Source organism: Leptopilina boulardi, unplaced genomic scaffold, assembly GCF_019393585.1.
Source record: "Leptopilina boulardi isolate dan_hultmark-lab unplaced genomic scaffold, ZJU_Lbou_2.1 LbouV2_66, whole genome shotgun sequence".
In the NCBI taxonomy this organism is placed as follows: Eukaryota; Metazoa; Arthropoda; class Insecta; order Hymenoptera; family Figitidae; genus Leptopilina; species Leptopilina boulardi.
The window spans coordinates 292,997-308,880 of NW_026138012.1; the positions used below are offsets into that span (position 1 = coordinate 292,997).

The 15,884-nt window shown below is 28.3% G+C and overlaps 1 protein-coding gene across 2 annotated transcripts in view; it reads left to right on the top strand.

Moving 5' to 3' along the window:
* The window catches only part of LOC127290437 (amyloid-beta-like protein), a 694,733-nt gene that overhangs the window by 198,788 nt on the left and 480,061 nt on the right, over nucleotides 1-15,884 (top strand). The gene's annotated exons all lie outside the window — the stretch shown is intronic.

Consider the following 15,884-nt stretch of genomic DNA (forward strand, 5'->3'; position numbering starts at 1 on the left):
TACAATAATAAACTTCTTTTCGCTATTTTCATTTTAAAAATGTATTTTTAATGGCGAAAATATTCAATGCTTATACACTTTAACCCAAAAGTTCTTTCACTGTAAAATTTCTTTTATATCTTAAATCTGGACACTTTTCTGAGAATTTTGTGAAAAAATTTAAAATCTTTCATCGAGCCGTTTTTGAGAAAATCGATTTTTTAGGTTAAAAATTGAATTTTTCGATTTCTTTGAGAAACATTATGTAATTTCATAACGTCCTGGAAAATTACACAGCCACACAAAAGAAGAAAAAAGTTCTGGCCTGTAGTTCTGACTATGTTCACTGCACGTTTTTGGGGTCGCTGAATCCGAATCCGGGGTCCATTTGACCCCATCACACCAGGAATTTTACATAACCTCAAAAAACCAATATGGCGGACATTTTATAGAAAAATTCATCAGATTTTCTTGAAACTTCTTACTCGGGGGTTTTCGGGGTCGCTAATTACGAATATGATATTATTTTTTCAAAACTCAAAATAGTGACTCGAATATGGCGGAAAGTTATTGAAAAAAATCATCGGATTTGCTTGAAACTTCTTACTAGGTGGTTTTCGGGGTCGCTGATTATGAATTTAAGGTGTTCTAATTCCAATTTTTAGTTCACCTGGAATTACCCTATATCTTGTGTGTGTCTGCATCCAAGGCACCTCTCCGTGATGACGGCGGGGAACGGAGAAAACCCGTGAGCCGGTTAAGTCCCTGGATGACGGCTTTAATGCCGTTATGGCAAACACACGTAGGAAACGTTTTACGATGCAGGGTTTCGGATCCCTAGTATCGGCCGTTAGTCAGGGTGCGAAAGCGGGCACGCAGTCGTCGTCATCCAACGACCGCAGCTCTACATTGATTTGTGACTTGGCTAATGTGGAGTTTAATGCTACAAAAAAAAAGACAAACACGTCTCACAATTACATAACTGTGATTCGGATCGTAACATCTTTTGTTACAATTGCTCGAAATTCCAAGTTAGTTCTTTGCGGAAAAAGGTCAATGATGATATTCGTGAAACTTACAAAGAAATTTTTAATTTGAAAATGGATAACCCTGAAAAAATTAACTGGGTTCCCAATATTATCTGCAATAGTTGCAGAAAGATGCTGAATCGTTGGAAAAAGGATAAAGATACAGAGCATACCAAAAACTCTGTTCCAACTATTTGGAGACGTCCTCGCTGTAAAAAAGATTGCTTCTTTTGTTGTAATCAAGTTAAAGGTTTTAACGCTAACAATAAAAACAAAATCGTTTACATCAGTATTGTGTCAATAACTGCTCCCATTTTTTTACCAAGAGAATTGGTATCGCAGCTTGAATTAAATGATCTTATACGAAATTTAGGTTTACCTAAAGACGGTTCCGAGTACTCAGCTTCATTTTTAAACAGGAAAATTCTTCAAGAGCCGAATACAAAAGTATCTATTTACCGAAATAGAGAATCACAATATCGCAAATACTTTATGAAAGATCCAGATTCATCTTCAGTATTTTGCACTGAAGTTGAAGGTCTTATTAACGAATTTAAAGCGAATTGTTATGATGCCAAAGATTGACAACTTCTTGTAGATTCATCAAAACGAAGTATAAAAGCTGTTTTACTGCATAATACTAATGTATTTGCCCCAATTCCACTCTACAGTGGAGATTTAAAAATATAGCGAACATGATTCGGATCGATTTACATAGCGTTGTCAAGGAAAAATCAAAATCAAAAACCACAAACGACTTGATCTAGCGAAACGGCCAGACATGTGAATTTTTTTTGGGTCCCAGTTTCCAAATATATTGGATTTTTTTGTGGGTCCAAAATCGTGTCGGACGGTGTAATATTTATTATTTCAAAAAATGTTTGCTTTATGTTTTATATTTATATATTTTTTTATATTTTTTATATTCTTCCCCAAAAGTATGGCTCTTTTCTTTTGGAACCTAACACAAGTTCACATTTTGTGGCAATTTTTAAATTATGAACCAATGAAAATTATAGTTTCAACACTGAAAAAAATGATATCGGTACTGTTCCTATAAATATATTGCTGGATAAATATAAGTACGTTTGCAATACGTTAATGGGGGGAAACTGGATTGTTGTGATATAAAAATGGTTTAGCTATTAGACACAGAAAATTTATGAGAAAGATTTAAGACTTCTGGCTATACTGTCTAGCAGTCTTACTAATACAGTTTCACATAAACAGTTCTGGTAGAAAGTTTGGGTGACATGGCTATATAGTATTATACTGCGCAAAATCACTGCTACGGTATTAGTTTTCCCGCTTTATAACCTATCAAACCTATCATACAAGCGTGTTGCAAGCGTGGGCAAAAGCGAGTTATTTTCCAATGTTTTTCGACTTCAGTTTTATTATATTAAAAAAGCAGTTTGTGCAATAATGTTTGATGAAGATGTTCTAAATCTTAAGGACGTATTAATTACGTGGGGTTTAGATGAATAATACGACAGATTTTGCGGTAAGTACAATTTCTTTGTAAGTTGATTATTTTTTATTATAGCTTAAAAAAAGTAAAAATTTCAGTTTATCATAAGTAGTGTATATAAAAATTTCATATTATAAATAACTTTATACAAGATTTATGTTTTTATGGTTTCTCAAATGCATTTGAAATAGCTTTGAAAAAATTGTAGGTTATGTTTGTAATTAGAAAAATCTATTCTATAATTATATTATTTTGAATTCAAAATCGGCACATCTTCTATAATTTATTTAGAAAATATATATTTATTAAATTTTTTAGCTCAAAAAATTGATTTAGATGAATTAAGCCAATTGCATTTACCTGAATGGTCAGGAGTTTTAGAAAATCTAATACCTGTGGCAGGTCACAGGATTAGATTTGTAAAAAAAAATTACAGAGCTATTCGCACCTGATAATTTATTGAAGGTAGGTTTTTTACAATAAATTTATAAAATTAAAACTATGTAACAAATTTACAATAAATATAAAATACAAAAATTAAAAATAAAATTAATGTTAATTCATTTAAAGAAGAATGAAAATTTATTTTATTTTTAAACTTAAAAATTTTTGTATTTTAAAAATTATTTAAACATAAAAAATTTAGAAACTTAAAAATTCCAGACATTTTCTATGATTTTCTAGGCCTCGAATTGTATTATATTTTCGATTTTTGTCAGTGAATGCGACTTTTTTGATTTATTTTAATAAAATGCTACTTTTCAATTTATTTAATATAAAATGAGATTTCATTCGGCTTTTAGGGCGTAAGAAATAAAAAAAATTATGAGTTTAAAATCTGAAAATAATTTCCATAAATTTACTTTAAATCAATAAATAAACAAATAAGTAAGATTTCAAAAATTGTTAAGAAAAAAGAATCTTCCAATTTTTTTAAATCTCAAATCTAAAATTTTTAATCTAAACCTTGAAAATATTTTACAGTTTAATAACAGTTTAATATCAATAAATAATAATAGTTATTAATATATTTAAAACGCTTTATAATAGTTAATAAAAAAATTATTATATAACCAATTAAATCTGTAAAATTACAAAATCGACATTTTCGATTCTTTTTGTAAAGTAATACGACTAAAGCGACTTTTTTATGTTTTCAAGTCGATTCGAGGCCTGTTTCCAGAAACTTTTAATAAACTTCTATACCTTTTCCATTATTTCCAGATTCTATCAGATAACCCGAAAGATTTTATTGGAATTCAATTATATTATTTTAAAATAATTAAAAACATGTTTCTTTTTTCATATCAGGACTTGCGCAGTCTTTTGAGTAAATCTGGTAGGGGTAAGCGGTACAGTTGTTGCCCCCCTCACAATGATTGCCACCATTACATTACAAACAGAAATAATAACGAAATTTACATATAATATTTTGTTTTATTTATTTATATAAATTCTGCAGAATTTTCTGCTAATAGTGTAAAAAGATTTTTATTCTTCGACTCACTATTATGAAAATAATAGCGCTTTTCGAGAACAGTATCCTTAGCTCTTTGAAATTTTGTCAATTTAGTTGTAAATTTGCAAGGTTAGTGGTGATACTTTCTTTGACTTTTTAACGAAAAAATTATACATATCATTATTATTTTTTAATTATATGCATGAAAATAAGTTTAATAATAAGTAAAAAAATTTGTTTTAACGTAATTTGACTCGATTTACCGAATATTATAGAGAACAACTACTATCTTGCAATTAATAACAAATAACAGTCATTGCCCTCCCCGGACAATGTTTAATTTTTGGTTATTATGTCATTTTTCAGTGATTAACCGTTTATTTTCAAGACTTTTTTGAGATAAGTATTTTTAATTTTTGGACGTTTTTTCATATTTGGTGAATTAATTTTTTAAAATAAAGATGTAATTAGAGCCGCAGCATGTATTAGAATGATTTGTAATATTTTATTAACAATTTTTTAATATGAAGTATGATTTTAGGCTATCGAAAAAATGCCGAAGGTAAAAAAAGGTGTTTCGTATATGCTTCTTTAAGCAATGAAAAACTTCAAAATCATCTAATCATTATATCAAATCAAAATAGCCAAAAATAATTTTTATTTTTACAATTGAGTCAGATTCGACAATTTTCCAAATTTTTTAGGTTAATAGTATTATTTACACTTAAAAGTCATATTTAATGAATCTTATTATTCTTAATAAAAGAAAATTATTTTAAAAATTACTTCTTCTTTATTAATTTCAAATTATATTCATTCATTAATAAATTATGCAAAATTTATAATTTACATTACTATTTTATGTCCAGTGGGCAATCATTGTAAAACACAGGCACACAAAAAAAAAAGTTATCTGTTTCTTGAACTAGACATATATTTCCTATAGTAATTTGGCCCGCTGAAACCGAATCTGTGCTCAGAATTGCTCCATCACCCTCAGTTTTTTTTAAATCGACCAAACCACCCTTAAATGAACAAATTCACACTTCGGAGATAAAAAAAAAATCAACTTATTTTATTAAAAAATCGAATTCTACATCTAAGAAACCTTGCTCCACTAACTCAAAAAAATAAAGCCAGCATTGATCCAGCACCCCCTGAATTTTTTTAATTGAAAAAACTACCCCTAATCTGCAGAATCAAATTCAGGAGATAAAACAATAAAATAACTGATTGACAAATTTTATAACCAGGTATTTTTACTCCAGCAAGGCAGAAACAAAGCCAGAAATGCTCCCTCACCCACTAAATTTTTTTTTTTAATCGAAAAACCACCCTTAAATAGAAAAGTTTAAATTTAGGAAGTAAAAAAATATTAAATTACCGGCTTTTTTCCAAAACAGAACCTTACATGTATGTAGTTTTGCTCTACTAACTCAAAAAAATAAAGCCAGCATTGATCCAGCACCCCCTGAATTTTTTTAATTGAAAAAACTACCCCTAATCTGCAGAATCAAATTCAGGAGATAAAACAATAAAATAACTGATTGACAAATTTTATAACCAGGTATTTTTACTCCAGCAAGGCAGAAACAAAGCCAGAAATGCTCCCTCACCCACTAAATTTTTTTTTTTAATCGAAAAACCACCCTTAAATAGAAAAGTTTAAATTTAGGAAGTAAAAAAATATTAAATTACCGGCTTTTTTCCAAAACAGAACCTTACATGTATGTAGTTTTGCTCTACTAACTCAAAAAAATAAAGCCAGCATTGATCCACCACCTTCTGAAATTTTTTTAAATCGAAAAAACTACCCCTAATCTGAAGAATCAAATTCAGGATGTAAAACAATAAAATAACTGATTAAAAAATTTTATAACCAGGTATTTTTACTTCAGCAAGGCAGAAACAAAGCCAGAAATGCTCCCTCACCCACTAAATTTTTTTAAATCGAAAAAACCACCCTTAAATAGAAAAATTCAAATTTAAGAAGTAAAAAATATTATATTACCGGTTTCTTTAAAAACAGAACCTTACATGTATGTAGTTTTGCTCTACTAACTCAAAAAAATAAAGCCAGCATTGATCCACTACCCTCTGAATTTTTTTAAATTGAAAAAACTACCCCTAATCTGAAGAATCAAATTCAGGAGGTAAAACAATAAAATAACTGATTGACAAATTTTATAACCAGGTATTTTTACTCCAGCAAGGCAGAAACAAAGCCAGAAATGCTCCCTCACCCACTAAATTTTTTTTTAATCGAAAAACCACCCTTAAATAGAAAAATTTAAATTTATTAAGTAAAAAAATCTAAAATTACCGGCTTTTTTTCAAAACAGAACCTTACATGTATGTAGTTTTCAATTTCAATTTCATTTATTAACGGGACATGTCCTTTCGTACAAAAGTGCTCCTAAATTCTAATAGTTACGTAAGTAACAATACAAAATATAAAATATTAACTAAATCTAGGTAGGCGCTATAATGGTTAAAGTTCAGTATAAGTTTGTACAGTAAAGAATAACATAAATCAAATCAAAGGAGAAGATTAATTTTGATAAATTGAATCTGCTTTACTATTATATCAATTAATTTCAAAAATAATTGTTTTTGTTCAATAATACTGATTTTCTCTAAATCACAATGTCTACATTCCTTAAATCACTTTCATAGATAGAAATAAAATAAGTTTATCTCAAGGAAGGGACACAACCTTGGGCACCAAGTGGGGAAATCACTATAGATTCTCCTTACACGCATCTATTTGGACTGTAAGAGTCGATGTGCGATTTCTAGGGGGGATTTTAATTATGGTAGGGATTCCACGCCGGTAGACCATTGACACATTCATTTCTCCGTCTAATCGACGCGTCTCTAGTTCCTCCCTCACTCTCTTAATCTCCTCCCTCTGCATAACCGTCCTGTCATTCGACATCCAAAGATCTTCCAACTCCCTTGAACGTGTTGAGTCTCTTTTGACACTTACAAATTTTTTTAAAATTACTTGTGCCTTCTCTTCCGTCTCACATACAATCTTAACAGGGCGAGGCTTACGAGAAACCTGCGCATTAGAACCAATTCTAAATGTGCGTATATTTTCAAGATCATCTGTTTGAATGAATTTTTTTAATTTAGTCGTAACCACAGATTTTAAAGAACAACTATTATTTGACGAAGTGTCATATTCTGGACACACTTGGCTTCAAGTAGATTTAGGTTTTGCAAAAATGGTGACGAAATCGGGAAGTGGCATGTTATTCCTCTTTATTTAAAGGTTTAAAAAACGTAAAGACCAAAATCTTAGCTGATCCTTTTCTCAAGTTATTGTCAAATTAAAATTTTTTTAACGAAATTTATAAAAGATAATAAGAGAATAATTATTGCACATTAGTTTAATTAAAAAATTTAATGTTTTAGTAACAATTAACTATCTTAAAAATAACAACGAAGATATTTTTCTTAATTATTTTAGTTTTAATTAACAAATTTAACACATTGGAATCATCGACAATTTTCTCAAAGGCGTTTTGAAGAGAACTCGATTACTGCTTTTTTGAATCGAATTAAATAGGTAGGATGGTCAATCAAATTAATTTTGTAACGCTCCCAAAACTTTAAAAATTCTCGGTGAATTGATTCACCAGCTTGTTCTGACCACAAATCTAAACCACGATTTCCTAAAAAACTCAAACTTTCTTGAATGTGTGATGTTTTTGCAAAACCTAAATCTACTTGAAGCCAAGTGTGCTTCGGGTACGGAAGCTACCGAAACTTTAAAAATCCATGTCGCAGTATCACACATTCAAGAAAGTTTGAGTTTTTTAGGAAATCGTGGTTTAGGTTTGTGGTCAGAACAGGCTGGTGAATCAATTCACCGAGAATTTTTAAAGTTTTGGAAGCGTTACAAAATTAATTTGATTGACCATCCTACCTATTTAATTCGATTCAAAAAAGCAGTAATCGAGTTCTGCCGTCCCAACAAGAGTAGCAGTAACTACATTTTGGTTAAGTCACTTATTGGTGGCAGTGGCAGTGGCAAGTAGGTGACTCATCCTAAATGCAGATACGGTTATTCTTGTTGGGGCGGCAGAGTTCTCTTCAAAACACCTTTGAGAAAATTGTTGATGATTCCAATGGGTTAAATTTGTTAATTAAAACTAAAATAATTAAGAAAATATATCTTCGTTGTTATTTTTAAGATAGTTAATTGTTACTAAAACATTAAATTTTTTAATTAAACTAATGTTCAATAATTATTCTCTTATTATCTTATATAAATTTCGTTAAAAAAATTTTAATTTGACAATAACTTGAGAAAAGGATCAGCTAAGATTTTGGTCTTTACGTTTTTTAAACCTTTAAATAAAGAGGAATAACATGCCACTTCCTGATTTCATCACCATTTTTGCAAAACCTAAATCTACTTGAAGCCAAGTGTGTGGAAGATTGAATAAAACAAGATTATTCTTTCTTTCATTACGATCAACAAGTTCATTTATACAGACATTAGTTACTGAATTAGAATCAATCTTTGTAGAACCATTTGCCTCAGATTTATCAAGTCTCTCTTCGACAACATTAAGACGCTCTGTCAAATCAACAACTCTGCTTTCCATATTATTCAGCCTACACAGTGTGTCATCGAGTTTTTTGTTGATATCTGACATGTTTTCAGTCATATTGGCAAAATTATCAGAAACTGTTGTTGATAAAACCTTAATAGCTCTCAAAATACTATCCAAGTTAACAGAGGTTTGTGAAGATTGAGAATTATTTGAAGGAGACAATGACCTAGGTTTACAACATTTGCTGAACGACCCATCAGGCAAAGTAGACAGCTGTAACGCACAGCTGGGATGATAAGGAAGATTACACTTCCTACACAAAGTAGGAATAGCACGTGTAATATCTTTACCACATTAGTTGCTCTACTAACTCAAAAAAATAAAGCCAGCATTGATCCACCACCCTCTGAATTTTTTTAAATCGAAAAAACTACCCCTAATCTGAAGAATCAAATTTAGGAGGTAAAACAATAAAATAACTGATTAAAAAAGTTTATAACCACGTATTTTTACTCTAGCAATGCGGAAACAAAGCCAGAAATGCTCCTGCACCGTCTAAAATTTTTTTAAATCGAAAAAACCACCAAAGAATCAAACTTAGAAGGTAATTTAATATAATTATATTGTGTTACCTCCTATGTTTGATTCTTCAGGTTAAGGGTAGTTTTTTTGATTAAAAAAAATCAGAGGGTGATGGATCAATGCTGGCTTTGTTTTTGAGTTAGTGGAGCAAAACTACAAACATGTAAGGTTCTGTTTTTAAAGAAACCGGTAATTTAATATTTTTTTACTTCCTAAATTTAAACTTTTCTATTTAAGGGTGGTTTTTCGATTAAAAAACAAAATTTAGTGGGTGAGGAAGCATTTCTGGCTTTGTTTCTGCCTTGCTGGAGTAAAAATACCTGGTTATAAAATTTGTCAATCAGTTATTTTATTGTTTTACCTCCTGAATTTGATTCTTCAGATTAGGGGTAGTTTTTCGATTTAAAAAAATTCAGAGGGTGGTGGATCAATGCTGGCTTTATTTTTTTTGAGTTAGTAGAGCAAAACTACATACATGTAAGGTTCTGTTTAAAAAAAAAGCCGGTAATTTTATATTTTTTTACTTCCTAAATTTGAATTTTTCTATTTAAGGGTGGTTTTTTCGATTTAAAAAAAAATTTAGTGGGTGAGGGAGCATTTCTGGCTTTGTTTCTGCCTTGCTGAAGTAAAAATACCTGGTTATAAAATTTTTTAATCAGTTATTTTATTGTTTTACATCCTGAATTTGATTCTTCAGATTAGGGGTAGTTTTTTCGATTTAAAAAAATTCAGAGGGTGGTGGATCAATGCTGGCTTTAGTTTTTTGAGTTAGTAGAGCAAAACTATATACATGTAAGGTTCTGTTTTTAAAGAAACCGGTAATTTAATATTTTTTACTTCTTAAATTTGAATTTTTCTATTTATGGGTGGTTATTTCGATTTAAAAAAAATTTAGAGGGGAGGGAGCATTTCTGGCTTTGTTTCTGCCTTGCTGGAGTAAAAATACCTGGTTATAAAATTTGTCAATCAGTTATTTTATTGTTTTACCTCCTGAATTTGATTCTTCAGATTAGGGGTAGTTTTTCGATTTAAAAAAATTCAGAGGGTGCTGGATCAATGCTGGCTTTGTTTTTGAGTTAGTGGAGCAAAGTTTCGTAGATGTAAAATTCGATTTTTTAAAAAAATAAGTTGATTTATTTTTTATTTCTGAAGTGTGAATTTGTCCATTTAAGGGTGGTTTTGGTCGATTTAAAAAAAAACTGAGGGTGATGGAGCAATTCTGACCTCAGATTCGGTTTCAGCGGGTCAAAATACTATAGGAAATATATGTCTAGTTCAAAAAACAGGCAACTTTTTTTTTGTGCATGTGTAATGAATTGTTTATTTAATATTAGTATAAATTTAAAAAAAATCTTCACATGACAGAAAAAATAGTCATTGTCATTATTTTTACAGTAATTGACCATCAATTTTACAATGATTGCCCACTAGACATAAAATAGTAATGTAAATTATAAATTTTGCATAATTTATTAATGAATGAATATAATTTGAAATTAATAAAGAAGAAGTAATTTTTAAAATAATTTTCTTTTATTAGAATAATAAGATTCATTAAATATGACTTTTAAGTGTAAATAATACTATTAACCTAAAAAATTTGGAAAATTGTCGAATCTGACTCAATTGTAAAAATAAAAATTATTTTTGGCTATTTTGATTTGATATAATGATTAGATGATTTTGAAGTTTTTCATTGCTTAAAGAAGCATATACGAAACACCTTTTTTTACCTTCGGCATTTTTTCGATAGCCTAAAATCATACTTCATATTAAAAAATTGTTAATAAAATATTACAAATCATTCTAATACATGCTGCGGCTCTAATTACATCTTTATTTTAAAAAATTAATTCACCAAATATGAAAAAACGTCCAAAAATTAAAAATACTTATCTCAAAAAAGTCTTGAAAATAAACGGTTAATCACTGAAAAATGACATAATAACCAAAAATTAAACATTGTCCGGGGAGGGCAATGACTGTTATTTGTTATTAATTGCAAGATAGTAGTTGTTCTCTATAATATTCGGTAAATCGAGTCAAATTACGTTAAAACAAATTTTTTTACTTATTATTAAACTTATTTTCATGCATATAATTAAAAAATAATAATGATATGTATAATTTTTTCGTTAAAAAGTCAAAGAAAGTATCACCACTAACCTTGCAAATTTACAACTAAATTGACAAAATTTCAAAGAGCTAAGGATACTGTTCTCGAAAAGCGCTATTATTTTCATAATAGTGAGTCGAAGAATAAAAATCTTTTTACACTATTAGCAGAAAATTCTGCAGAATTTATATAAATAAATAAAACAAAATATTATATGTAAATTTCGTTATTATTTCTGTTTGTAATGTAATGGTGGCAATCATTGTGAGGGGGGCAACAACTGTACCGCTTACCCCTACCAGATTTACTCAAAAGACTGCGCAAGTCCTGATATGAAAAAAGAAACATGTTTTTAATTATTTTAAAATAATATAATTGAATTCCAATAAAATCTTTCGGGTTATCTGATAGAATCTGGAAATAATGGAAAAGGTATAGAAGTTTATTAAAAGTTTCTGGAAACAGGCCTCGAATCGACTTGAAAACATAAAAAAGTCGCTTTAGTCGTATTACTTTACAAAAAGAATCGAAAATGTCGATTTTGTAATTTTACAGATTTAATTGGTTATATAATAATTTTTTTATTAACTATTATAAAGCGTTTTAAATATATTAATAACTATTATTATTTATTGATATTAAACTGTTATTAAACTGTAAAATATTTTCAAGGTTTAGATTAAAAATTTTAGATTTGAGATTTAAAAAAATTGGAAGATTCTTTTTTCTTAACAATTTTTGAAATCTTACTTATTTGTTTATTTATTGATTTAAAGTAAATTTATGGAAATTATTTTCAGATTTTAAACTCATAATTTTTTTTATTTCTTACGCCCTAAAAGCCGAATGAAATCTCATTTTATATTAAATAAATTGAAAAGTAGCATTTTATTAAAATAAATCAAAAAAGTCGCATTCACTGACAAAAATCGAAAATATAATACAATTCGAGGCCTAGAAAATCATAGAAAATGTCTGGAATTTTTAAGTTTCTAAATTTTTTATGTTTAAATAATTTTTAAAATACAAAAATTTTTAAGTTTAAAAATAAAATAAATTTTCATTCTTCTTTAAATGAATTAACATTAATTTTATTTTTAATTTTTGTATTTTATATTTATTGTAAATTTGTTACATAGTTTTAATTTTATAAATTTATTGTAAAAAACCTACCTTCAATAAATTATCAGGTGCGAATAGCTCTGTAATTTTTTTTTACAAATCTAATCCTGTGACCTGCCACAGGTATTAGATTTTCTAAAACTCCTGACCATTCAGGTAAATGCAATTGGCTTAATTCATCTAAATCAATTTTTTGAGCTAAAAAATTTAATAAATATATATTTTCTAAATAAATTATAGAAGATGTGCCGATTTTGAATTCAAAATAATATAATTATAGAATAGATTTTTCTAATTACAAACATAACCTACAATTTTTTCAAAGCTATTTCAAATGCATTTGAGAAACCATAAAAACATAAATCTTGTATAAAGTTATTTATAATATGAAATTTTTATATACACTACTTATGATAAACTGAAATTTTTACTTTTTTTAAGCTATAATAAAAAATAATCAACTTACAAAGAAATTGTACTTACCGCAAAATCTGTCGTATTATTCATCTAAACCCCACGTAATTAATACGTCCTTAAGATTTAGAACATCTTCATCAAACATTATTGCACAAACTGCTTTTTTAATATAATAAAACTGAAGTCGAAAAACATTGGAAAATAACTCGCTTTTGCCCACGCTTGCAACACGCTTGTATGATAGGTTTGATAGGTTATAAAGCGGGAAAACTAATACCGTAGCAGTGATTTTGCGCAGTATAATACTATATAGCCATGTCACCCAAACTTTCTACCAGAACTGTTTATGTGAAACTGTATTAGTAAGACTGCTAGACAGTATAGCCAGAAGTCTTAAATCTTTCTCATAAATTTTCTGTGTCTAATAGCTAAACCATTTTTATATCACAACAATCCAGTTTCCCCCCATTAACGTATTGCAAACGTACTTATATTTATCCAGCAATATATTTATAGGAACAGTACCGATATCATTTTTTTCAGTGTTGAACCTATAATTTTCATTGGTTCATAATTTAAAAATTGCCACAAAATGTGAACCTGTGTTAGGTTCCAAAAGAAAAGAGCCATACTTTTGGGGAAGAATATAAAATATATAAAAAAACAAGGAGGGGGTCCTTTATGTTTATTTCATAAACATTATGCTTCCTCATTGTGTGAAGCAAAAAATTCGCTTCCTCGTGAAGGAAGCAATGAATTTGTCCAATTCAATTGATTGATTTAAAAAATTTCGAGTTAAAAATGTTTTAAATTAATTAAATTTTTTGAAAAATAAAGAAAATTTTAATTAATTTTGAGTGTAACATAAACTTTATATATACGAATCGGTTCGTTTTAATGCAAGGAATACAATTATTTTATTCATCAACTTGAATTTTAAAAAAACACAAAATTTTTTAGCTAAAATATGAATTTTCAATTTTTCAATTTTTATTAATTCTCAAATTTTAAATCAAATCTATACTTTATATATACCAACCAATTCGTTTCAATGCAGGGAATAAAATTATTTCATATATAAACATGAATTTAAATAAACACATCATTTTTTAGCTAAAATGAGAATTTTTGATTTTTTAACTTTATTTAATTCTTTAAATTTCAATCAAATCTATACTTTATATATATCAATCGATTCATCTTGACATAAAGAAGACGATTATATTATATATTACCTTAAATTTTTCGATTTAAAAATTTTTTCAATTAAAAAAAAATTTTTGGAAAAAAGACGATAAAATTTTTTTTTTGGGGTATTTTTAAAAATCCTCTCTTCATTTTTGAGAGATTAATGTGTTAAATAAGCCTACCAAATTTTATCCAAATCCATTAAAACCTGTTAAAGATATCGTGTTCACAAAAACGATCCACACACACATACATACATCCGGACAATTGATCAGGATCTCATATAACATGTTTCTATATAGAGGAAAATTTGTTTTCACCATTTTTAAAAAGTTTATAAACGAAAGGACTACATAGCTTCCTCCACGAGGAAGCAATATATAAATATAAAACATAAAGCAAACATTTTTTGAAATAATAAATATTACACCGTCCGACACGATTTTGGACCCACAAAAAAATCCAATATATTTGGAAACTGGGACCCAAAAAAAATACACATGTCTGGCCGTTTCGCTAGATCAAGTCGTTTGTGGTTTTTATGAGTGGAAACAACCCCTAAATGAAAAGTGACAAGACATCTTTTAAACTAGGTGTTCATTTGATGACCATTCAGCTTCGTCATAATGATACACTTATACATATTCAAGATTAAAAGTAGGATTTCAACTAAAATAGCAATCAATTTTATAATTATTGGTAAAAAGTAAACTTTATATACACATCCATCGATTCGTTTTCATGCCAGGAATTCAATTTTGACAAGAATTAATTAAAATTTCTATACAAGAAAAAGTTATTTCAAAAAATACAAAAAACGATTTTTTTTCAAAAAATCCAAAAAATGATTTAATCTATAGATTTCAGTAAAATATGAACTTTAGACAGGTTAATCGATTCGTTTTAATGCAAGAAATAAGTTTTTTTTACTAAACAAAATTAAATTTACAATAAAATAAATTTAAAAAGAAAATTTTTCAAATTTTAAAAAAGTTGAAAAATATGGGAATATATTTGGAAATCCTTATGTCAGATTTTTGGTATTAATGATTACAATAAGACTACAAAATTTCAGGACAATCCGTTGAAACGTTTCTGAGATAATTTGTACACAATATTTTGTGACATACACACACTCATACACACACACATACACTTGAATTTTGAAAATTTAACATCAGATTCGACATCAGCAACCCCAAAAACCCCTAGGTACCAAATTTTATAAAAAATTAATAACTTCTTAAAATTTTGACCGCCATATTGGATCCGCCATTTTTAATTTTGAAAATCTGACATCAGATTAATAATCAGAGACCCAGAAAACCCCCGGATACCAAATTTTATAAAAAATTAATAATTTTTAAAAGATATTTTGTCACTTTTCATTTAGGGGTTGATATCACCCCTAAAGACCACAAACGGCTTGATCTAGCAAAACGGACAGACACGGGTAATTTTTTTTGGTTCTAGTTTCTGAAAATGTATGATTTTTTTTGGGTCAAAAAAAAGTTGAATTTTGTCGGACGATGTTACAAATAAAGATGTGAATCCATTAAAAATATAAATAAACTTTTAAATTGATGCGAAACGCTTTCGTCAAGATTGGGTAGCTACTTTCATTTAAATCTTTTCTTCAAGGCGTACTTTTACCATTTTTGCTTCCTCGTGGAGGAAGCTATGTAGTCCTTTCGTTTATAAAATTTTTAAAAATGGTGAAAACAAATTTTCCTCTATATAGAAACATGTTATATGAGATCCTGATCAATTGTCCGGATGTATGTATGTGTGTGTGGATAGTTTTTGTGAACACGATATCTTTAACAGGTTTTAATGGATTTGGATAAAATTTGGTAGGCTTATTTAACACATTAATCTCTCAAAAATGACGAGAGGATTTTTAAAAATACTCCAAAAAAAAAATTTTATCGCCTTTTTTCCAAAAATTTTTTTT